A 26,987-nucleotide genomic window follows, 5' to 3' on the forward strand; every position below is an offset into this window, starting at 1 on the left:
TTGGCCAAGCCTGACTTCAATGCCCTCCTTTAAAGTAAGAGCGTTAGTGGTAAACAACTCCACTTCACATGGACTGAAACTGACAACGGGGTTAGATCCCCAGAGGGCAAAAGAAGGACTATTTTTAGAAGGTGAGTGAATGCTGAGTGTCAAAATAAAAACAAAAACAAAACGGATGTCTACTTCAACCCTCTCTCTCACCACCCCATTTCTGCCTTCTTGTCCAGAGTCATGCCATGGACTGAAGGTTAGAGTTAGAGGAAATGCCAATTCTGTGGACAGGAAAGGAACTCAAAGGGGAAGGAATCAATCAGAGGCCCCAACATCCATGCAGATAGACCATCCAATGATCTGATCTCTCACTGTCTGCTCCTTCTCATCTTAGAGTCCTTTACCTTCATTCCAGTTCAGTTATGGCCATATCCTAGAACTTATCACCAGCAACACTTGTGTGTTCTGAAAAAATACAGTCTGACATTCCTCCCTTTATCCTCTCAGCTTCTGCCCTCAGCATGCTAATGCCTCAACCTATTCAGGAACTACAAGCCACTCCATACTTTCCCCTGCTTACCTGACAACCTTTGTCTTCATTTCCTCCCTCTCCAAGGAAAACTTCATGGGGCATCACTTAATCCTAAACCTAAATATACTGCTCTGCTCTAAACAGCCTACCCCCTTCTTTCATTCGTCCTGTCTAGCAAAATCCAACTCTGCCTGTTTTAGAACTGCCTTCAAATAAGGGCCTGCTTCCTCTTGGATAAAATCACACAAGTGTGTTTGTGCCCCATAAACTTCTGTTCTACATCTGTTGCTCAGCTCCACCACTGCCTCAGAATCCAGTCATTCCTCCTGTGTTACCATGTGCCAGACGCTCTTCCAAGCACTTGGGACACCCAGTGGAGGCAACAAACAGAGGCCCTGTCTCGGGGGAGCTTCTGTGATTGTTTTCTCAGTCAACTCGCTTGCCTAAGTTCTCAAAACAATTCCACTTTCCTACACCTTGTCCACACTCCTCGCTCATTGATCATATGTGCTGGACCACCAGAGGGAAACAGAGAAGTCATCAGATGGGAACTTTTCTTCATAAAAACTTCAAAACAAAACAAAACCAAAACCAAAATGAGATCCTCCATCTCTTCTTTCCTCCTTCCTTCCCACCATACTGAAAGGTTTCCCTCAATGCTTTCCTTAATCCTCCCAACCTGGGATCTGCCCACCCTTTCCAAGTCACACCACTTTCACATGTGTGGACTATCTGCCTTAATTATCTACTTTTCCAGAGGACCAAGACTACATTTACCTCATCACAGCTGGAAACACCAAGCAGAGCTCAGAATCCTCTGGAGGAATACATTGGCAATGGGAGGGATCTATGGGGAGGTCCTGCCCAGCATGCTCTGGGGCGGGGCCACGTCCGGGGGCAGGGCCTGAGAGACTCTGAGAGCCTGTTTGGCTTCTTGAGGGCGACGGCACTAGCAACACGGCCAGACATCTCACCTCAGGCTTCTGGAAGATATGAGTTGAGATTTAATTCAAAGACAGGTTCTGAGGAAGGTTTCTGGATGCCTGAGTGACCTTCCCCACTGCCCAGCCTGAAGGATCCTTTCCTCCATCTGCCATTTCCATTACGGTGGGCAGGCCCTCACAGCCCCTGGGCCCCCAAACTCTCACTCCAGGCCCAGCCTGAGAAGGCGCTCAGAGGCCTGGGGGCGGGCTGTGCCTGCCCAACACCACCCCCTTTGACGATGGCACTCTTAGGAACTCCACCAAGGTGAGAATAGTAATAAATAGAGTAACAACATTGACAACTGTTAAGGCTTCACCTTACACTGGCTGCCCGGCCTTGCACAAGTAGCCTGAGTCTCAGATCTCATCTATTATGTGCAGATACTGACGTGTACTCATAGGGTTGGTCCTCGGAACTGGAATGAATGAGTAAAGAGTTTTGAACAGTGTTTACCTAACACTAGAAGTTTAATATGTGCTACCCATTATTATCACTCATTTAAAATGCTAGGCCTCCTCTTTATTATTTTAGAAGTATCAATTTACCACTCATTCATTCTTCCTTCCTTCAGAATGAATTTATTTAGTACCTAACATGTGCCAGACACTATGCCAGGCTCTGGAATACAATGGTAAGCAAAAAGGTAGAGTCTCTGCCTTCATGGATCTTACAGTCTAGAGGGGAGATCAGGCAGAAATCAATCATACGAGATTGTGTAAATGTCCCATGTTACATTCTATGAAGGGTTCATGAGCTGGTTGTCGATGCCAAGGGAGTTTAAAACATGGGGATTTGGCCTAACCAAGGAGAAGAGGGTCTTCCTCACCCACCCCTCAGGAGCTGATAAGGCTTAAGAGGTAAAAGGTGAGTAGGAGACAACTTGGCAAAGCAGGGAGGGAGAAGTGTTCCAGGCAGAGGAATCTGGGTGATGAGAGCAGGGAGAGTGAGGAGGGAGGAACGTGATGCAGCAAGAAGAGGGAAAAGCGTGGGAGGCACCGATTAAGCAGAGTTCTCTGGGCCAAATGAACTAGTTAAGTCTTTGGAGCAATGGGGAGCCAGGGGAAATTTTTAAGTTAGGATTTCTTTATATGTGTAGGGTATTCAGATTTTAGTTGTATTATTTGAGTTTCCAAAAGATTACTGTGAATTAATACTGTGAATTAATGAATTACAGTGATTTAATGTGAAGAATGCTTTGGATGGGGTAAACAGGATGTGAGAGACCAGTGAGAAGGCCACTGCAGTAATCTACGAGAGAAATGATGTCAGCATGGACCACAATGGTGGTGACCAAAGTGGAGTAACGTGGACGGATGTGAGTGGCATGACTTCATTAATTCTAATAAGACGGAACATTTTTCCTTTTGTTTCGCTCCAGTGCCCAAGAGGTACAGGTTGGTGCAAGATGTGGGGTCTTTTATAGAGTTGGACAAGTCAGCAGACACGAAACATTTGAAAAGGCTGCTTGAACTGCTGACTAGCCAAAATCAAAGAGGAAGTTGACCTTCAACCCTTTGTTTTATTCCAGCTGCAGAAGTCATTTTCAGTTACTCTCTGACTCAAGTAAACACCACTCCCTGTCACCTTATCCCTTTGAGGGTTGGTTCACTTCTACATTTTCACTGGGACATGATTCTCACCGACAGTAGAAAGTTCGGCACCCAGACCTGCAGATGTGAAGACACTTGCTCCTCTCTCGAACTATTAGTACTTCTGGGAAACACGTCCCAGTGCCAAACTGTCCTGGTCCTGAAATGACCCTGTTATTTGGGGAGGTAGTAAAGGAAATTACATGTGTTAAACCCCGAGCGGCACTCTCTTTGGACATCGAAAGGTGTAAATGATAAAATACTTACTAGACTTAAAGACCAGGGAGTAAACGGGGGGCTGGATGCTGCCCAGACTCTGTGTGTCAGCAAAACATATCTGAGCTCAGCGAAGTAATCCAGGACCAAGTGTTTTCCTCAGTGGAATAATTAGACAACAGAGGTGGGCAATTTAGAAAAGATAACTTCTTCTGTCCCTGCTTTAGAATTTCTATTACAAACAAAACCCAAGCCTTAGCAAGATTTAAGAGCATGGGACAAAGACGGCAAGATGTTGAACTGCTGGGAGTGGAGCCCACGTTTTATTTATCTTTGTATCCAAGCACATCCGCAGTGCTTGCCACAAGGCAGATACTCAGTGAATGTTGGGTGGATCAAGGATTCCTCTGTCTTTTCATGGGGTATTTATATGGTATGGGAATTCAGTCATTTTTTGCCCCACTAGGTAGAGATGGATGCTTTCTGTTCTCCATGTTTACTTTGAACACCATTTAGCTACAGGGATGTTCTAAAATGAAATAATAAGGAAACCAGCTTTAATACGATTTTATATATACAGACAGATACACTTTCTGACCACGTGCAGATATGAATGCTCTCCCTGGAAGATGCTTTTGTAACCTAAATTGCACTAGAATGAGGTTAGAGATGGGGAAGAAAGGGAAAGTAAGGCAAAACTCACAGCTTAATTTCTAGACAGGATTGCTGCTTTAAAAATGAATTTCAGGTGCTTCTTGGCATACTTGGCCCAAGCACTGGAGATTTAACAGTGATTTGTGATTTGGTGTGACCCAGAACATGGCCCAATGGTCCTCTATCCTTTGAAGCCGTCAGTCTGTTTTCTTGATTGCTGTTCTGGACTTTCTCACCGTCACTAACCATCAGGGCCCCATTCCTTCTGCTCTGTCCTAGTGGAACAGTCCCTTGACCTTCATTCTCCCACTACTCTAGTCTCGACTTCTCCTTGTTGCCAGATTACTCTATTATTGCTTCTCAAATTGTGGTTCCCAGACCAGCAGCATTAGCATTGCCTGGGAACTTATTAGAAATGCAGATTCTCGGGCCTCACTCTGGACCTACTCAAGAAGAAACTTTGATGTGGGGCCCAGCAATTTTAACAAGCAAGGTAATCTCCAAGGTGAGAACCACTGCTGTACGTAAAGCTCAGTTCTGAGCATATCACCCCTTTGCCCAATACCCTTTATTGCTTTCCTGCCGACAACCACATGAGTGTGTGTGTGTGTGTGTGTGTGTGTGTGTGTCTGTGCGCGCCCTTCTATCCAAGGCCTTCTGCAATCAAGCACCAGCTCAGGTGTCCCCACGCAGGGAGGTGTGTTCCACAGTCATCCTAATGGGTCACCTGCTCTTCCCTCTGCTCTCCTGCCGCCTCTCTCTGTTAATGTTGGGTCCTCTGCTATAAATACCCACCTCCTCCCTCTCCTTGGAGAAACCTTACTCATTCTTTAAGGCTCACTTAAAAATTAATATTTATCTAAGGAATCCATACCTGTGCCTTTAAAACCAAATAGTACTGAAGGCTTTATAAAGAACCACGGCAGGCCCTCCCCCACCTCACAACCCCAATCCTTCCTATCCCCCCAGTTCCATTCCCCATGGAAACCACTTGAGCCGTTTCTATCACAGTTGTTCTGGTGTTTACCTCTATTTATATAACTAATACGCAAATACTTGTATTTAAAAGTAATTTTAAAATATTAGACACTAACTTCTTGCCGTGGTAGATAAAATTTGAGTAAGTAAAATTGCAGGTGGATGAAATTTGGTCGACACCCCATTCCCCTCTTCACTCTTCTCAATCTTTCCTCACTTAAATCTTTATTCATGCAAAGTTCATCTTGGCATGGAAGGTGACTCCTTTCCTGGAACGTGTTCAGAGACTGCTCCTCCCCTGCTCCCACAGAGCTGTGTATCTCTCTTAGTGCACTGTCCCCCTTGCCCTTCCACGTTTGTATGTATGTGTCTCCCATTCCCACCAGCTTGTAAGAGCCAGAAAAGTCTAATCCGTCTTTTACTTTCCCAGAATCCTCCCAGGGCAAAGCACAGGGCCTGGGATATAGCACACACTGAGCAAACGTGGCCAATTTAACCGTAAAGTAAAATATCTGCCTGACCTTTGAAGCTTGCTGGTGTGACAGCAGTACTTGGAATGAGTCTTCCCGTTCCAATGTGGTTTTCCAACATTATTGTGGGAAATAGTAAACTGGAGTCAGGAGACTTGAGCCACACCACCTTCTTGGTGACTTCTTTTAAGACCTTGGGGAAGGCACTTAATGGTTTTGCTTCCGTTTTTTCATCTATAAAGTGGCAACAATAATATCTATGGACAGAGTTGTAGGGAGGACCAAATACAACAGCACAGGTTATCAGGTATAAGGCGTTACATTGATTCCTTATGTTTAAAACAAAAAGGCAAACCATTTTCTGGTAGCACATAGGGCTATAATGAACATTAAAACCAACCTTTAAATAGAAAACTTTATTTTTAGATGATCCAGGGGGTCTTTCTTCCAAGATCAGCCTAAGATTTTTTCGGAGGAAACTGTATTCTCATTGTCCTGAAATTTGAAGCAAGAAAACTCAATCGTTTAAGACCATTTGCCTATTCTTACTTGTTGATGAGAAATCACGACTACTGCCACCCTTTTAGCCTCTGAAGGAATTGTAAGCTTTGTCTTGATTTGATGGCTCAAAAATAAAATCTACCAAAGGTACGTTTTCTAAGCCTCGTCTGGCTCTACCCATTAGAAAAGTGTGAGCTACTGTTCTATCAAAACTAATTATATTTTAAATCTACAACCAAGTCTCAATTACCAAGGTTAATGGGACTACATACATACATAATTCTCTCTTACATTTATCCAGTGTTTTTAACTTCTTCAAAGCACTTTTCACTGTACTGCATATATAAAACAGAGGCATTTTTTTAAATCCACAAATAAGGTAAAAAATAAATCTTCAGATCAATAATTTCAACTTTGTACCTGTCAAAAGCTATTAGAACTTGCAAAATTGTCTAATAGGACTTTCATTGCCCTACTCTCCTCTCGACCCCTCTCAACTAAGGCCAGAAAAGACCGAAAGATCTGGAGGAATCTCCAGAGGAGAGGAAGCCAGAGAGGGAAGGAAGCCAAGGACCTGGGCCATCCACAGCCTGGATCATTAGCTCCAGCGTAATTGAGAATAACTGACTGTATGTGTGACTATGGCCAGAAAATCCAGAAAGAGATGAAAAGGCAAAGAAAATGACGTGTGAGTAACAGTATTTACAGGGTCTGTCTTTGTCATTCTCTCAACAAGCATTACTGAGTGCCTACTGTAATGACAGGTGCTTTCAACAAAGAGGATGGACACAGCATGAACAACCCAGGCAAGACTGCTATTTTCATAGTGATGACCTTCCTGAATGGTGCAGACAGACAACAAACACAAAGACACACAACTTCACATAAACGAGATAACTTCAGGTGGCACTAAGCTCTGTGGAGTCCATAAACACAGGAATGTGATAGAGCCTTGGGGAAGGGATGCTGTTGTAGATAAGGTTGCCAGGGAAGGCCTCAGGGTATCGGAGCTGCAATCTGTGAGAAGAGCCCACCCTGTGCAGGTCTGCAAACCAGATGGTGGAATGAGTGAACTCGCCAAGTATGCTAGAGGGAGAGGGGTCCAGGCCAGTTTCAAGGGGTTCCAGGAAAGTCACTGTTCTGTGGTTATTCACTTTGTGTCCTTTTAGGGATATTACTAAAACCTCTCCAGGACCCCGGATTTATTGCCTCTACAATGCGGGTTGCTAACACTGATCACCTGGACAGGGGAGCGCTGAGAAATAATGGGTAAACAATTGTGAGGAGCCACATAAATGCTAAATAATGCTCATGGTAATAAGCTTTTATTAAAGTCAGCACCTTGATAGGCAGCTCACAATCGGATACCTTGGCAAATGTGTAAATTGACGTGGCTGCTCCCTGTGCACACCAGCACCATCCTTTAAAACAGAAAAAAATAAATGAGCCTATGGTCATGATATTCGAAGTAGTTAGTGATCAAACAACTGTCTGGAGAGAAAGCTGGTGTGTGAAGTGTACAATGGGAGCAGGAAGATAACGGCACATCACAGCCCAGCTCACGCAGAGGATAACTCATGAATTGACTGGATGCTTGCTGGTGCACACACCATCCGCTCCAGGGTGGTACTCTAACCCCGTCAGGACTAGGTGCTGCCACCAAAAGGCCCAGCAGACAGGAAGGGGAGTGAGAAGGAGCCAGAACAGAAGCATCTCTGGCAGCAGCCCTCTCTGGCCCTCTTGGCCTTGGAAAGCCACCCCTGGGGGAGGAATGAGCAGCCAGCACCAAGGGCCCTACCTTGGAAGGGCACCAAGGAAGTGGTGGGGGGTGTGAGGGAGGAGGGATGAGCATTGCATTTCTCCCTACGAGAATGAAATATGCCAACGCCAGGAGAGACTTCAGTTGTCGTTATAACTGAGCCTCCCCACACAGAGATATGAGTCCACCCCTTAGAAGCAAATCTTCCTCCCCCAAAACCTCCCCCCAAAATATAACATTAACATCACAAAAAATGAATTCTTTTTTGTGGGTCCTACCATCTCTTTGATATAAATACACAAGTGCCTAAACATTCTTTCCCATCTCCCATCCCACATCGGCAATCAGATTGTGACACACACACACACACACACACACACACAAGCACATGCTCACACAAATACCACACACACCCAATTCCTTTGTTAAGCCCTGGCTCAGCTATTATAAGGTACCTGTGGAGTGTAGGTCACATAGTAGAAAAGTTTAAATTACTGTTGCTTCTACTCTGAAAAGCAGACAGGAAGAAAAGACAATAAAAAAGAAAACACTTATTTTAAGGCTGATACTAAACACTCTACTCCACGTTCACTGAGGTCAATTTCCCACCGTGGGATGGGGAGAATCGAGATGATCTCTGAGGTGCTATGAACCCACAGTGCAGACTTCACGTTTTGAGGCTTGACTAGAAACGACGGGGACGTGAAAAAGAACATGGCGAGATAATCCTAGTCTTCAGGAAATTATGGTTTAAACTGGGCTGGAGAAAGACCAAGATCCTCAAAAAAATCTAATTGATTTTAACCAAATGGAGTAATTTTAAAATGTTAAATACACTGGGATATCATATTAAAAGTATTCTGGGAGAGCATGCCGCATGGGACATGGTAAGTGCTGAATTTCCTGCTGCTAAGGGAGGCATTCCTATCTGCCAGTGTCTCATGCTGCTCAGACCTGAACCATTCATTTAGGTAGACCATTTGTCCAAGTGCGTCATTTCCCAAAATAGCCAATGGAGGACTCCAGGGAGAACTGTCCTGAGGAGATGTGGTCATCCTCAAGGCCAAATCAGTCTAGACTAAGATGGTTCTTAGCAAGACTGCCCAAAGGGCTTCTAGACTTTGTTTGGTAAGTGTTGTTAATGCCTTGGTAACAATGGACTGTTGATAAGGTGGGAGATAATGTCAGAAGGAAGGAAGGTATCTGCTCACATCTTTTGCTTTTAACTTAAGCTAACCCATAAAATCCATTATCAAACCCCAGGGAATGCTCCCAATTATTGTCTTGGACCCTTCATTTCGCTTTGCTTTGTTTTTTTTTTTTTTTTTCAACTCTCTATTTCTGTTTTTACCTGGCACTGACTCGCTTGACTCCTCTTCTCCTCTCAGCTTCTGGCTCTGTGCTCCCCCTTTAGACTTGATGAGTAATTTTGGTTTTCCTGCTTTTCACCTTTGGCACCCCTTCAAAAATGGGTTAGGTTTATCTTCTGGCTCTTTCTACTTCTGACTGCTTGGAAGTTTGGATCATACTTAGCCAAGTTTTGATCCCAGGACCTTTCCCTGGCTTTGACCTGTCTCAGTGGCATCTGTGCTGGGCTTGACTCCTCCAGGTGAGGGCGTCGGCAAGAGGGAGGATCAAGCAAAGATCAAGCAAGGAAACAGGAAGAATACCTGGCTCAGCTTAAACTGTGCAGGGCACTGAGGCCTTGCTGGCCGTCCAGTCTCTGCCTCCTTCTTCCTCTGCTGCTTTCATTCCCTCCCGTCTCTGACTTTCAATTTTTATTAAGTTTCCACCTTCTGACTGCTCAATCCTCTTCTAGCATCCCTTTGTAAGATTGAAATGGGAGTGGGAGTGATATCCATTAGCCAAAATAAGTTCCATAGCTGGGAGAAACTGCTGAATCTCTGGTGTCTTTATAGCACTTATCAAATCCCAATTAACCATATTAGTTGGCAAACTGCTCTGGCTTCCCAGGCAGTCAGCTGGTAGGTGAGTCAATAAATATCTGTCAGATGGATGGATGCACACTCACTAGTTGTGTAGCATGGCATCAGGTACTTTAAATAATACAAAGTATAAGACTTCATCCTTGGCTGAAGAAGGACATCTTCTCACGGCCATTCACAAAAGGACTGTTTGGAAACATCACCAAGCGCTAGACCAGCTTCGCTACTTCTTCTAGAAAACAAGAAGAAATCTCTTGTTTCAAGAGATGTTTGTGTCATCTCTTAATGCACAACTGGCTTCATGTGGGCAAAAGGGAACATGAGCAAAGCCCTGGTTAAAGCATAACAGACACCCTTGGGCTAATGAACTGTCGAAGGTAGTAGTGTCAGCGGATTTTCTACATAACTGCTTTGTAAACAGCAACACGCATAAACCATAAACAAGGAGAATGAAGTGAGCACCCACAGACCCACCACTCATGTCAAATCATACAATGTTGATATCACCCCAGAAGCCTCCACTCTCCTGTCTGATAATCTTTCACTTACTTTTCTTTATAATTTCATCACCTTTATAGACTCCCATAAAACATTTAGTTATATCCAGTTTGGGGATCAAAATAGATTAAAAAACAACAATTGCAGGTGCATTCAACATTGGACATGAAAAAGAAAACTGGTTTTTTAATAAGATACTTCAAGTGTACACTTTCCGTAGGTGATCAAGACATTTACTCTTTCGTCCATTTTTATGTTTGCTGACTGCCAATCACTCTACTCCTTAATACTTCAAAGGTATTTTTCCCAAAGCTGCCTTTTGTCTTACACTAATGCTCTCCCGGACTCAAGTGAATTTTGAAGGAGACTGAGCTCATCATGATGAAATGGATGTTGACATTCCATAACCATCACTGTAATTATTCCTAATTTGTACTTTGCTTCAAAAACTCTCTTCCCTTGCCCCCTAAAGTCTGTACTTTCAGAATAGCATCTACAGCTTTAATTATACCTGACAATAAACTACTCTCACCACAAAATCTTGTTAATCACGGTGTACGTTACTATCTTCAAGTATCCTGTTTTTTTAAAACTGCATTTATATCAGGTTCCCAAAGAGTTACAATATTAGCAATGAATGTTTTAACTGTTTCTGTAATTACTGTTTGTAATTACTACAAATCAAAGTTGTACAAACTTTGGATTGGAGGCTGGTTGAATTATCTACCAAACTGGGGTGAATGGTCTTTTAATCAACTGTATACTGAACAAATCTACAGAGTAAAAACTGAGATGGAATTTGAGTGACTTGGTGTCCATCGAGAATCAAATCTGATGCTGTAGTGTTAACAAGGGACTTCAGGTCCAGAATGATTCTGTTAATCACACGTCTTCCAAATTAGTCAGTTAATGTTGTGGGTCCTGATGAGACAGGATTTAGGAAGGCAGAGAGCGGCGGGGAATGCTCCTGGTGATAGGATCCTTAGAGCAAAGGACAGAAGACAAAAGGAGAAGGCTGTATTCATGAGAAGTGAGCTGGACCATAAGCGCTATAATTAGAAGCTTATAATGTCACCACACTGCTTTCTGTAATGTAATATTTTTGTTGTCTGTTATTTTCCTTGATTCAGGTTTTGTATTTTTCATGATGTAATAGTGAGATCTAGTCTCATTTTTCTGTGTATTTGGATACATTGAGTAGAGTGCTCTGGCTGAGTAAAGAGTTTCACATATGGGAGACTTGAGAAACAAGAGTGGCAAGGAAAGTTAGGTCAGATTATGAAAATTCTTAAAATGTTTCTATTGGACTTAATCCTTCAGAAGTCATTTAGTGTTCTCTTTTCTTTTTTTGTAACTGAGAGCACCATGAGGAAAGGAGTGTTTTTGATGATCTATTTTATTTTATTTCTTTCTCTTTTCTTGGAGGAAGATTGGCCCTGAGCTAACATCCGTGCCCATCTTCCTCCATTTCATCCGTGGCTCGCCTGCCACAGCATGGCCTGATCAGCAGTGTATAGGTCTGTGCCAGAATGGGAACCTACAAACCCCAGGCCGCCAAAGAGGAGCACACAAACTTAACCACTACACCACCGGGCTGGCCCCATTTTTGATGATTTCTAAGGGGTAAAAACTAGGCAGGGAGATTAGGTAAGATGATATAGCAAAAATTCAGGCATTAAGAAATAAGGTTAGACTAGGCTGGCGATGGCGGCCATGGATTGGAAAGGAAGGAAGGATGGATGCAGCATCATAAGGGAAAAATTTGCTTCTTTCCCTTTGTCTTTTCAGCCATTTGGGCTTAACGGTGTTCAGTGCTCCTGATTTATTTCCCTTCCCATTTATATTTTCCTTCTTCCCTCGATAATCTACTTTTGCTTTCCCATTTTTCCCTCTCTTCTCTCCTTTGCTTGCATTCTTATCACCTTCCCTGATAGGACGATGACTGAATCGGGCAGGTAGACATGAAATGGGAGATCTGAGTAGAAACTAACTATAAGATTTACTAATTAGAGTATGCTGCTGCTTAACACATTTTTTTTTAACCTTTCATCTGCAGTTAAAAAGAAGAAAAGAAAGGTGAGGAGGCAAAAAAGGAGTAGAGAGGAAAAGGGAGAGACTCATTTATCCATTCATTCAAGAAGTGCTGTGTTTCCAGAGAAAGAGAGAGTGCCAAAGAGATAGAGAAAACACCACACAATAATTTGTGTTATTGTAGTTGTATCATCTATTTCCCCTTCTAACTCAGTTGGGTAAAGTAGAGATGCCAGATGGGAGGCTAAAGACTAAGGTGAGATGGGCAGTCTCCCTCCCTCCCTTATTGCCTGCTGCTTCTCATATCAAAAGATGGAGTCTACATCCCTCCCCCTAGGCCTCAGTGACTGGCTCAACCAATAGGATGCTGTGGAGGTGACTTTCTGGGACTTCTGAGGCTAGGCTGTAAGAAGCCTGGTCTTTTGGAATATATCCTCTTGGGATGCTTTCTTTTGGAACCCAGCCACCACTTTGAGAGATGCCCAAGTCACACGAAGAGGCCACATGCAGGCCCTCCAGTTGGCAGCCCCGAATAAGATAACAGCCAGCATCCTCAGCAAACACAGAAATGAACCATCTTGACATCCAGCACAATAGAGGCAAAGAGGATTTCAGCCCAAGCTGACATCTGACTGTACTTCCTAGGAGACCCCAAGCAAGAACTGCCCAGCGAATCCCAGCCAATCCACAGAACAATAAGAGACAAGAATAAGTTACTGTTTCAAGCTACTCTACTTTGTTGTGGTTTGTTATACAGCAATAGATAACTTTTTTCATCCTTACACGAGACACAAAGAATATCGAAAGTTTGAAGATTCATGATGCCACCCGGAATGCATGTATATTTTTTACGTATTTTTTTCCTTTTAAAGGTCACTTTCTTATTCATTAGCCTTGAAATTGGAATTTGAATTGACCTTGATCAGAAATCCTAAGAAATGCTTAAGCAAATATTTTAAGCACTATCATATTTTGAGTACTAGTTCAGGATAAAGTGGTATTGATGTGACAAGAATAATGGATGTGTAATTAGAAGATGGAGTTTAAGTCCTAGTTCTGTCATTTATTACTGTGTGGCCTACAACAAGTTATTTCACATTTCTGCTTCCTAGTTTCCAATGCTATAATGTAATCGAAGGTATTTAGTGATGCATGACAAAACACAAACATTCAGTGAATTTCCATTTCTTTCCTTCCTATGAAAGTCCTGTACTCATAAGTGCAACCATATCAGAGCCTATCATACTGCTTCCTAAAACTAAATATTTTTATTATGTATCAAATGTTTCCCTTGATAACTATTGCATAAGCTTCCATAGTGTTGCCTTTACTAGTGTGATCTGCCTCACTTTTCCTGTGGGATAGTTTATTTAATAGATTTTGGGGACTCATCCTGTTGCTGGATTCTTACAAAGACTCTTTTGTGATAACCTTCTTTGGTTTTCAAGGACATGGCCCTGTTTCTCGAGTGTGGTTCCCTACTGTAGCATAAATGTTAACAAGTTAAATGCATATCACATAAGAATTTTAATTGTTCATCATATGTTTATGTATTGAAATATAGAGTCGAATTGATATAATTGGTAACATTACCCATTTGCTTTGATTTGAGATGTCAAGTGATTGAAAAAATTTTTAATTCAGAATTGAATTACCTTGCTTATTTGAATTTATCATTTTTGCGTAATTAGGATGAACTAATTTTTTTTTATTAATGTTATGATAGATTACAACCTTGTGAGATTTCAGTTGTACATTTTTGTTAGTCACGTTGTGGGTACACCACTTCCCCCTCTGTGCCCTCCCCCCACCCCCCCTTTTCCCTGGTAACCACCGATCAGATCTCCTTATCAATATACTAACTTCCAACTATGAGTGGAGTCATATAGAGTTAGGATGAACTAATTTAATTTGCAGTTATCCTTAAATGACTTAACTGATGTCTGCTGAGGTTCTCAAGGCCACAGGATTATGGAGTCATGCTGAACATCACTCTGTCTCTTAGGGTTGGAAGTACAAGTGCACCTTGTGAAGCCTGGAGACAGAAGTTACAAGCTTGATTTTTTCTCCATTAATGTTTTTTTTCTGTTTTGTCCCCCTCACCTCACTCTAGGCTGCGTCATGTTTCCCAGAAGGACCACATATTGCATTTGGAGGTGGTCCTCCTTTTCCAACTTTGTTCTGATTTTATGTCATTTTTACTTGGTGTTGAGCTCACATCTCAGTTCTGCAAAGGAAAGCTGGTTATTTATCTGGTAACTTGTGGTTGGAATCCCCAAGAGAGTGCTCTTTATAGAGACTGAGGGTCCTTTAGCAAATATTGCTTTTTGATGATGCATTTTAATAAGCCTTTTAAAAATCTGGATACCAGACTACCGGCTAGGGTACCTGGAAGCAATAATTTTAAAATAGTGCTTTTCAAACTGCAGGTCCTGACCAACTAGTGGATTATGAAATAATTCTAGAGAGTGTGACAAGCACTTAAAAAACAATGAAACAAAATGGAATAGATAATATTAGAGTGTATTACACGTAAAAAGGTAAGAACAGTTTCATAAAATTTTTATATTCCTTTGGTGTGTGTGCGTATATACTGATTTACGATAAAAAATAATTTATAGATTTATTTTGTGAGTTGCCATCAAAAGAATTTGAAAGTCACTGCCATGGATTTAAAGTTATCTGAAACACAGTTTTGTAATATAGCAGTTTGAAATGAAGCCCCAACAATATATGTAACAAATAAAAGCGTAGATAGGTTTTAGCTGCAAATTTTAAAGGGATTGGCAAGTTACTTTTCCTGAGAAGTCTAGCCCTGGGATGACTGGGTATTTTCCAAAGGGCCAGGAACCAGTTATCCCAATAAACGGTAGGGGCCTCAATGCTCTCTCCCTGGGAGGCTCTGAGGTAACGTTCCTCATCTCACTTGTAATGCTGCTGTTGCCTTGCTGCAGTGGCTGTTGGAAGTACTGCGTCTTCCCTAACCAGATCAGAAGGACCCAGTTTTCCCAAAGTCTTGGTCTGCCAGAAAGATGGCATTGCACTTCTCCCCGATTTGTGGGACCTGCACCCAGCTTGGAGAGCTGGAAAACTCCAGCCCTTAACTCCCCTCTTTGCTAGGGAACCACGTTTTCCTTCCCACTGGGTCCTTGGAAGATGGGAAGCAGCAGTAAGGTTACTTGTGTTTTATCCACACCATGTGCGTCTGTGTTTTTGTGTGAAGGCTGACTCATGTGGAGGAAAGTTCTATGCCTAGAATTATAAAATTAATGCTAATCAGAGTAATGCAGCATGCCACTTCCAATCTGCTAATGAGCTTTGGGGAGAGATGGCACATCTTCCTGCAGCTGATGGATGCCCCTTTTAGAGGATCTACGACATCCTCCCCAGGTCTTCACTCAGCTGGGCTAACACACTTCAGAACAAAAGAATCCTCAGGGCAGGATGGGACCCCTTGCTTTTTGGTTCTTGTCCCTTGAATCAGTCTACTCTCTGTGCCACTAAAATGGCTGCCTATTAAACTCATCAGTGGAATCTGCCATACTGTGTCACTTAAACTTTTTCCATCTGCTTATGGTTTTTACTTGTTTTTCATAGAAAGCCCTGACCTAAATCTCTACTCTTCTTTTATAATGCTTTCATTTTGACCTTACTACTGCTGAAAGTCAACCAAACTCATTCATCACTGTCCCTCCCCCCAATCTCCATGAACATTATCCTGTTATCCAGGTTTTTAACATCCACTCAAGAGATTGTCAACAAAAATGGACTAAACCTTTACATGGAACTTCTTTACCCCCACATGGGACATTTTCAAGAATAGGAGCTTTCAGATGAATTAGCAATGTAGATAAATTTGTTACCAACACTAGAATCTCATTCTAAAATATTTTCTACAGCTCAAAACATGGCATAAGGCAGATTCCTATTTAAGAGAAAGGGCCTTCTTTTAAGTTGTCTTGAAGATTCTGAGACTGTCCTTACGAGCAGTGCTATGAGAGGATATGAGGCACAATCTCAGTCACCCCAAGAGTTAATTTAAATGGAGAAAGTGAGATGGTTTCCCAAAACATTGGAATTGATTTTTCCCTGAGTCTCTCCATAGTTGTAGATTCTGATAATCACAGAATATAGAGAAGGAAGAAACTTGGTGTTCCTTCTAACTGCCTCATTTCACAAACCAAGAAATTGAGGATCAGAGACATGAGGTCATTAAAGTCATCCAGTTACTTAGTTGCTTACTTCGACTAGGGCGGTTTCAGAAAGGATGCAGAAAAGTACAAGTATTTGAGAGCTACTTAGGGACTGTATTAATCAACACTGTAATAATCAGCTCTGTGTCCTTGGGTGCTGCGACAGCTGGGGGTCCACTGCTGCAGCTGACAAATAAAGTGTGAGGAAGAAACAAAAACTGAGGGAGTCCATCGCCACTAGACCTGCCTTATAAGAAATGTCAAAAAGAGCTCTCCTGTCTGAAATGAAAAGGCAAAGGATACAAAGCTTTAAACAAGTTGATAAATAGATAAAATCAGAAAACTGCAACTCTGTATCAGAACATGTTAGTAAACAATTATGATGCAAAGGTTAAAGGGAAAGAAAGCATTAAAAATAACATTAACCATTCCAATTTGGTAACAAATTCACAATACAGAAAGAAAGAATTTTGACAACAAAAATAGCAAGGGAAGAAGAAAAGGACAGAACTTGCCTAGTCAAATGAAGCAAAAATGCCATCAGCAGAAAAAGAACTATCTCATCTGTGAGACCTTTTATACAAACCTCATGGTAACCACAAAACAAAAATTAAGGCAGAGTCACGAAACATAAAAAAAGAGGAAACTGAAAAACACATCACCAAAAACCGTCAAGCTGAAATTGTAGTGAGAAACACAAGGAAAAAGAAACAAAGGAAATATAGAGCAACCATAAAACAAAAGATAAAATGGCAATAGTAAGTCCCTATATATCCATAATCATCCTAAATGTAAATGGATTGAATGCACCAATGAAAAGACAGAGAGGCTGGACAGGTTAAGAAAAAGACCCAAAAATGTGCTGCCTCCAGGAGACCCATCTCAGCTCTAAAGAAAAACATAGGCTCAGAGTGAAGGGGTGGAAGATGATACTCCGACCAAATGACAACCAAAAGAAAGTGAGTGTAGCCATAATTCTATCAGACGAAATAGACTGCAAGCCAAAAAAGACAAGAGACAAAGATGGGCATTATATAATGATAAAGGGGATAATCCATCAAGAAGACATAACATTTATTAATATATATGCACCTAACGTAGAAGCACCAAAGTCTATAAAACAACTATTAACAGATCTAAAGGGAGAAACTGACAGCAACACCATAAGAGTAGGGAACTTTAATACCCCACTTACATCAATGGATAGGTCTTCTAGAGAGAAAAATCAACAAAGAAACGTTGATCTTCAATGAAACACTAGACCAGATGAATTGAACAGATACATATATAATATTCAATCCAAAAGCAGCAGGATATACATTTTCTCTCAAGTACACATGAAACAATCTCAAAGATCCACTGTTTGTTGGGAAACAAAACAACTCCCAATAAACTTAAGAAGACTGAAAAGATATCAAGCATCTTTTCCAACCACAATGGTATGAAACTAGAAATCAACCACAAGGAGAAAGCTGGAAAAGTCACAAATATGTGGAGCCTAAACAACGTGCTATTCATTAACTATTGGAACAACAACAAAATTAAAGGAGAAATGGAAAAATATCTGGAGGCAAATGAAAAGGAAAATACAGTGTACCAAAATCTATTGGATACAGCAAAAGCAGTACTAAGAGGGAAGTTCCTAGCAACACAGGCCTACCTTGTGAGACAGGAAAAATCTCAAATAAACAATCTAACAATACATCCAACAGAATCAGAAAAGAAGAAAAATGAAGAGCCCAAAGTCAGGAGAACAAAGGAACTACTAGAAATCAGAGCTGAAATAAATGACATGGAGAGTAAAAAGAAAATAGAAAAGATCAGCGAAACTAAGAGCTAGTTCTTTGAAAATATAAACAAAATTGACAAACCTTTAGGTAGAATAAGACAAAAAGAGAGAAGCCTCAAATAAATAAAATCAGAGAAGAAATCACAAGCAATATAACAGAAATACAAAGGATTACAACAGTATTCTTTATCAATGTTATAAACTACATTAACAAAATGAAGAATAAAAATCACATGATCATCTCAACAGACGCAGAGAAAGAATTTGACAAGATTCACCACATATTTATGATAATAACTCTCAATAAAATAATTATAGAAGGAAAGTACCTCAACATAATAAAGGCCATATATGACAAACCAACAGCTAACATTATACTCAATGGTGTAAACTGATAGCTATCCCTCTAAGAGCAGGAACAAGACAAGGATGCCCACGCTCACCCTTCTTAGTCCTAGCCAGAGCAATCAAGTAAGAAAAATAAATAAAACATATTCAAACTGGAAAGGAAGAAGTAAAACTGTCACTACTTGTGGATGATGAGATTTTACATATAGAAAACGCTAAAGAATCCATCAAAAAACTAAAAACAAACGAGCAGAAATAAAAAATCAAGAATACAATCCTATTTACAATCACAAAAAGAATTAAGTGGGTAGGAATAAATTTAACCAATGAGGTGAAAGACCTATACACTGAAGACTATAAGACATTGTTGAAAGAAATTAAAGAAGACATAAAGAAATAGAAGGATATTCTGTGCTCATGGATTAGAAGAATCAACATAGTGAAAAAGTCCATGTTACTTAAAGCAATCTGCAGATTCAATGTAATCCCTATCAAAACCCCAATGACATTTTTCACAGAAATAGAAAGAAGAATTCTAAAATTTACTGGAAACAACAAAAGTCCCCAAAGAGCCACAGCACTCCAGAGAAAAAAGAACAAAGGTGGAGGCATCACATTCCCTAATTTCAAAGTATACTACAAAGCTGTATTAATCAAAACAGCACGATACTGGCAGAAAAGCAGACACAGATCAATGGAACAGAATTGATAGCCAAGAAATAAACCCATACATTTAGGAACAGCCAATTTTCAACAAAGGAGCTAAGAACATACAATGGAGAAGGGAAAGTCTCTTCAATAAACACTGTTGGGAAAACGGACAGCCGCACACAAAAGAATGAAAGTAGACCATTATCTTACACCATGCACAAAAATTAACTCAAAATGGATTAAAGACTTGAATGTAATACCTGAAACCGTAAAACTCCAAAGAAGAAAACATAGGCAGTAAGCTCTTTGCTATCATTCTTAGCAGTGTCTTTTTGAATATGTCTCCTCAGGAAAGGGAAACAAAAGAAAAAATAAGCTAATGGGACTACATCAAACTAAAAAGCGTCTGTATGGCTAAGGAAACATCAATACAATGAAAAGACAACCTAGCAATTGGAAGAAGATATCTGCGAATCATTTATCCAATAAGGGGTTGCTATCCAAAATATATAAAGAACTCAACAACAAAAGAACAAACTTAGTCAAGAAACGGGCAGAGGATTTGAACAGACATTTTCCCAAAGATATACAGATGGCCAACAGGCACATGAAAAGATGTTCAACATCACTAATTATTAGATAAATACAAATCAAAACCACAATGAGATATCACCTCATGCCCATCAGAATGGCTATTACTAAAAAGACAAGAAATAAGAAGTGTTGGAGAGGGGCCAGTGCCATGGCCGAGTGGTTAAGTTCGTGTGCGCTACTCACTTCAGCAGCCCAGGGTCTTGCCGGTTTGGATCCTGGGCCTGGACACGGCACCACTCATCAAGCCATGCTGAGGTGGCATCCCACACAGCACAGCCAGGATATACAACTAGAATATACAACTATGTACTGGGAGGGTTTTGGGAGAACAAGAAGGAAAAAAAGATAGACAACAGATGTTAGCTCAGGTGCCAATCTTTACAAAGAAAACAGAACTGTTGGAGAGGATGTGGAGAAAAGGGAGCCCTCATACACTGCTGGTGGGAATGTAAATTGGTGCAGCCACTGTGGAAAATAGTACAGAGATTCCTCAAAAACTTAAAAATAGAATGACCAGGCATGACATCAGCATCACGGCGGAGTGAGCTCTTCCCTTAGACTCTCCTCCCTAAGAAAGAATGAAAAGGACATTCATAAACCAACAGAGGACAGGCACACAACACAAAAGACATCTGAGAGACCCATGCAGCCAAATGCCTGAAGGTGGAGGTGCTGGACCCCCCAGGAGGAAGGAGGAGGAAGTAAGGGGATCTCCTCTCCCTCCCCAGCAATGACCTAGGGCACAGGACCATGCACAGCTCTGAGAAAAGAGGGGCCTGGGGGGAGACTCTGTAGGAATGCCTTCGCTCTCCAAGTTCCCTCACATCCCATAGGAAAGCTCCACAGAGGAGGCTAAGCTATTGTGGGGTTGTCTTCATGAAGCCAGCACGCCAGGAGGACAGACAGCGAGGGCAAACAGAGAACACCCACGGGATGGCACATGCAAAAGAAGTGCCCCTCCCCCTGCTGGGCTCACAAGCTCAGCCAGTCAGCCAGGGCAAGGGACCCCGTCTAGAGTGCCCGTGCGTACATTAGCAAAGCAGCAGCTACAAGCAGGCAATCGCAGATGGGTCCTGTCAGCATAGATTCCAAAGGACAAGCACAGACACCAGGGATCACAGCAGGCTCAGAATACACAGCTCCTGAACCTCCTCCAGTGGTGGCAGGTGGAATCTGCAACCAGATACTATCTATGTGAAGGCACAAACCAACCCCATCAAATAGTATGAAGAAATATATTAATAGTCCAGACCAGAAGGAAAATGAAAAGCACCTAGAAATCAATCCTGAAGGCACACAAATTTACAATGTAAACGACAGAGAATTCAAAATAGCTAACATTAAAAAACTCAACGAGTTACAAGAAAATTCAGATAGTTCAATTAAATCAGGAATAAAATTAATAAACAGAGGGAATACTTCACAAAAGAGATTGACCCTACAAAGAGAAACCAATCAGAAATGTTGGAGATGAAAAACACAATGAGATAAAGAAAAATCTGGATACCCTGAATTACAGAGCTGACGTTATGGAAGACGGAATTAGCAATCTGGAGGACCGAAATATAGAAAGGCTTCAGATGGAGGAGGAGAGAGAATTAAGACTAAAAAGAACCGAAGAAATTCTCTGAGAAATATCTGATTCAATTAGGAAATGCAACATAAAAACTACGGGTATTATAGAGGGAGAAGGGAGGGAGAAAGGAGCAGAAAGTCTGTTCAAACCTGGAAAAGGAGCTGGAATTACAAGTAAAAGACGCTAACAGAACTTCTGATTACATCAATGTAAAAAGACCTACTCCAAGGCATAGAGTAGTAAAACTGGCAAAAGTCAGTGACAAAGAAGAAATATTTTTAAAGGCAGCAAGGCAGAAGAAAATAACTTACAAAGACCATATCAAACTTTCAGGAGATTTCTCAGCACAATCTTTACAGGCTACGAGAAGGTAGAATGAGATATTCAAAATTCTGAAAGACAAAAACCTTCAGCCGAGAATACTCTATCCAGGGAAAAATATCCTACAGATATGGTGGAGAAATACAAACCTTCCCACATAAACAAAAGCTGAGGTAGTTCATCGCCACAAGACACCCCAAACAGGAAATGCTCAAGAAGACCTTCATACCTGAAAAAGAAAAAAAAGAGTTCACAAAGCCTTGAGCAAGGAGATAAATAGGCAGCCAAAGTCAGAAAATTGCAGCTCTCTACCAGAAGAGGTTAGCAAAAACTTAATTATGACATGAAAGGTAAAGGGAAGGAAAACATCAAAAATAACTATAATCTTGTGATTTTAACCACAAAATCACAACACAAAACAGAATGTGTTATGACCAACAAATCAGAGGAAGAGGAAAGGGATGGAACTGGCTTAGACCAAGGAAATAAGAGGCTATCAGAAAATGGTATATCTCATCTACGAGATTTTTTATACAAACCTGATGGTAACCACTAAACAAATAATCAGAACAGAGACACAAATGATACAGAAAAAAAGAAAACTGAGGGGCTGTCCCAGTGGCATAATGGTTAAGTTCACATGCTCTGCTTCAGCCACCCAGGGTTTGCAGCTTCAGGTCCCAGGCACAGACCTATGCATCTCTCATCAAGCCCTGCTGTGCTGGCATCCCACATACAAAAAACAGAGGAAGATTGCCACAGATGTTAGCTCAGCAACAATCTTCCTCAAGCTAAAAAAGAGGAAGATTGCTTACAGGTGTTAGCTCAGGGCCAGTCTTCCTCACACACAAAAAAGAGAAAACTGAGAAAACCATCATAGAGAACTACCAAACTGAACTGGCAGTCCAAAATACACAAGACAAGAAACAAGGGAAATACAGAGCTGCAAAACAAGTGATAAAATGGCAGCGTTAAGCCCTTATATATAAATAATCACTCTAAATGTAAATGGATTGAATTATCCAATCAAAAGACAGAGTGGTGGGATGGACTGAAAAACAAGACTCATCAATATGCTGCCTCCAGGAAACACTCTTAGCTCTAAAGACAAACACAGGCTCAGAGTGAAGGGACGGAAGATGATACTCTAAGCTAATGGCAAACAAAAGAATCAGTTATTGCAATACTTATATCAGACACAGTAGACCTCAAGATAAAAAAGGCAATGAGAGACAAAGAGGGGCAGTATATAATGGTAAAAGGGACACTCCAACAAGAAGACATAACACTTATAAATATACGTGTACCCAACAAAGGAGTACCAAAGTACATAAAGCAACTATTAACAGACCTAAAAAGAGATATTAACAACAACATAATAATAGCAGGGGGCCCCAACAGTCTACTTACATCGATGGATAGATCATCCAGACAGAAAGTTAACAAGGAAATAGTGGAATTAAATGGAAAACTAGACGAGATGGACTATATAATAGATATATATGGAACATTCTGTCCAAAAATAGCAGAATACACATTCTTCTCAAGTGCACATGGAGCATTCTAAGGACAGACCATATGTTTCGAAACAAGATAGGCCTCAATAAATTTAAGAAGATTGAAATCACATCAAGCATCTTTTCTGACCAAAATGCTATGAGACTAGAAATCAGCTACAGGAAAAAAGCTGGGAAAGTGACAAATATGTGGACACTAAACAACATGCTACTGAACAACCAATGGATCATTGAAGAAATTAAAAGAGAAATCAAAAATATCTGGAGACAAATGAAAATGAAAATACACCATACCAACTCATATGGGATGCAGAAAAAGTTGTCCTATGAGGGAAATTCATAGCAATACAGGCCCAGCTTAAAAAAACAAGAAAGATCTAAAATAAGCAATCTTAAAATACAGTTAGAAAATGGAGAACCAACAAAGCCCAAAGTCAGCCGAAGGAGGGAAATAATAAAAATCAGAGCAGAAATAAATGAAATTGAAACCAAAAAAGAAAAAAGAACAGTAGAAAAGATCAGTGAAACAAAGCGCTGGTTCTTTGAGAAGATATGCAAAATTGACAAACCCTTAGCCTGACTCTCTAAGAAAAAAAGAGAGAAGGCTCAAATAAATAAAATTAGAAACGAAAGAGGAGAAATTACAACAGATACCACAGAAATATAAAGGATTATAAGAGAATACTATGAAAAACTATATAGCAACAAACTGGACAATCCAGAAGAAACAGATAAATTCTAAGACTCATACAACTTCCCAAAACTGAATCAAGAAGAAACAGAGAATCTGAATAGCCCAATCACAAGTAAAGAGATTGAAACAGGTAGCTTAGTGGGAAACTACTTACCCTGACAAGGTTACCCACTCAAAGCTAACAGCCAACATCACAATTAATAGTAAAACACGCTATATTTTTCCTCAAGACTGACTTGATTTCTACTATTTCAACTTCTCCTTTTCCTTTAATGCATGGATCCTGCTAAACCTTATAAATCCATTACAATATAAAGTGGGGAATGAATAAAGAGCTCACCTGAGGGATGTTCACTCTCTGTGGCTCCTGGGCGAGTACAGAGGACTGTGGTTCAGCTGAGGGGACAGAAAGAAGACAGGGGTCCTGAGATTTAGCTGTCTTACAGCTCTTAGATTCACCTCCTCAAATCTCAGCACCCCAGTTGGGGATCATCCTCCCCATAGGCACAGGGCCCTCTGGGCCTTGAAAAGGCACAAGAAGGATCATGGACAGGCAGCAACACCTGTCTTTGTGTGATTCTGAAATGACCATGGAGCTGAAATCTGCAGTTTTTTACTGAGTGAACATAAACTTTACTCGATTGATTTAACAATAACGCATGCGTCCTTCTGGATAACAGAAAGAAATAAAAACAACCGATCAGTTGAATTAAAGTACGCCAAACGACAAGACACTATTCCTTCATTAAAGTTAACTTAGCAGAAAAATGCTCAGTATGCATCATTTATCTATTTTTCTCAGTAATATTATTCAACCCCTGGTATACACAATCCACGGAAAGCCTAGTAAAAGAGATGGGAGGATTTAAGGCAGGAATTTGTAATTGTTCATTTCAGCTGGGAAGTATTTCTCAAAAGGCCCTTTCGATAGATGCTTTTGGTAACTTACCTGTGAGAGAGCGAACTGTCACAAACTGCGTTTCCCTGGACAAGTCACTGAAATTTTCAGGCCCAATGTCTTTAAATCTTTCAAAAGAGTTAGAAGTAGGTGACCTTGGAAAACTCTTCACAGATCATCATTCTTGGATCCTGTGACATCAGGATAACGTCACTAATGTCACATGTGGTGGTGGACATGTGTGACAGCAGCGCATCTGTAAATAGCGGGGGCCATTTAAGGGGACCGGAGACAGAACTTCCTCCCTCTCCCTGGTTGTCCCTTACCCCCAGACCTTGCCCTCACGGCTCTCCAACAAAGCAGCCTTTCCTGAGCAGCCTGCCCCTGGGCCACCCCAGCTCACCTGTACTTCCCAGGGACGGCCCAAATGCCCCACTGTCACACAGTGTGGTGGCTCCTGAAGGTGGCATCATCAAGTCTGGTTCATTCTGGGCAGGAGGATCAAGACCTGCTTCTGATCTTGCAAATCTAGCATCTGCTCCTTTCTGGGCTCTTGTCTCTGCTCTGAAGCTCTGGAGAGAGGTCTAAGGTCAGAGGGGCGCTCTCTTCCAGGTAAGACTCCCTCACAGAGGCCCCCTGCTTCCTGCCTCACAAGGGCTGGTTTGTTTCAAGGCAACTGGGACATGGATCTGAGAAATAAATTCATCTCAGGGGCAAAAAGGCTGACTCTTAGAATTCATTATAACGTCAGACTTCAAGGACAGAAAGCCTGACAATGCAGAGGGGGCCAGGCACCTCTGTCTGACCCAAGGGACCTGAAGAGACACTAGAAATCCCAGGATACATGTGACACATGGTGGGATTCCATCCACATCCTTTCCTTTACATCCCTGGGGACGCAGGGACAGGCCATGTTCCTAAGTGCTGTGAAGGCTGTAATGCCAGTCTTGGGCAGGTGTGACATCAGACAAAGCCTGAGACTGAAGCCAAGCACACCTGCCCTCGAATCCAAATTCCCTGGCTGGGAGCTCCTGACTCGAGCACATCGGGCCACCGACCCGAGCCTCGGTTTCTGGTGAAGTGGTTGTCAGGGTACATTAAACTATCCAGTAAAAAAACAAAGCGTCCTCTAACTATAACAGCAGTTGTCACTTACTTAAGGCTTCCTACCTGGCACTTGTCTAAAATAGTGATCTATGTTTCCAAACGTCGCCGTGAAACAATCATTATTAATATTTATAGATGAGAACCCTGACTCTCGCCCAGGTTCCTTCTGTCGCCCCTGCTAACAGGTGACAGAGCTGGCACTGACCGGGCCTGTAGTGCTCCAGAGCTCGGGCTCCACCGCAGACCCACGGTCACCGTCCGCCTGATAAACGCACTCCTCCCTCCCGCACCCACCGCCGCCGACATGGGCTTCTCTCCGGTCGGGCTGCAGGCGGGCTGGTCACACGATCCTCGGGCATCCCGGACCGCCCCGAACACCTGCGCCCCCCGGCAGCCCGAGGGCCGGGGTCTCCCCCATCGGCCTTACCCGCTCTGACGGCCCGCCCGGGTTTATACACCGCCGCGGGGGGCGACGAGGTCCCAGACACTTCCTGCTCCCATCCCCAAGCACAGGCACACCCTTCCCAGCTAGTCCCTCGCCCTCGGTGCGCACCCTGCATTTTCCGAGCACACCCCAAAGTTCCCCAACGGTTCTCTGGAGTCCTGAGAAGACAAACGAGGAGGCTACGGCTGCACATGCGCAGAAGGAGCGTGGCGTCCCCTTCCCGGAGTCCAGGCGGTGAACCTCACCTATTTAAAACTACATTTCCCATAGGCCTCCGCGTCTACATTTCAAGTCACTTTTGGCCTTTCCGCGAAAGCGGGAGGATGGTGTTCTTAAATCTCTCCTGCCCAGGGTCCTCCGAGCCCGAAGAGGTTAAGGGTTAAGCCTGAACTCTGCTGTCAAATGCAAAGGGTAGTCCGCTATTGGCTCCCGATTAAAATAGCATTTTTTTCATAAGTCATTTGGAGGTAATTGGGGAAATTTGAATACGGATTGGATATGGAAAATATTAAAATATTACTTAGATGGTGTGAAAAAAATTTGGAGTTAGGTAGGAAAATTGACTTTGTAAAAAGAAAAAGACATGACGACTGAAGTAGTTAAATTATATAGCTGTAAAATTATAATTTTACAATTTTTCAACCTGGGACCTCCACCCTGTTCCTTTACAGCCGCCGGACCCACCAACCCCTGAGCCCCATCCTG

General features: G+C 41.9%; 1 pseudogene; it reads right to left on the minus strand.

The window, feature by feature from the left end:
• The window catches only part of LOC138917414 (heparan sulfate glucosamine 3-O-sulfotransferase 4-like), a 117,959-nt pseudogene extending 91,401 nt beyond the window's left edge, over positions 1-26,558 (minus strand).
• Between the last annotated feature and the right edge of the window lie 429 nt (positions 26,559-26,987).

The sequence above is a fragment of the Equus caballus genome, chromosome 14, assembly GCF_041296265.1.
Source record: "Equus caballus isolate H_3958 breed thoroughbred chromosome 14, TB-T2T, whole genome shotgun sequence".
Taxonomy (NCBI): Eukaryota; Metazoa; Chordata; class Mammalia; order Perissodactyla; family Equidae; genus Equus; species Equus caballus.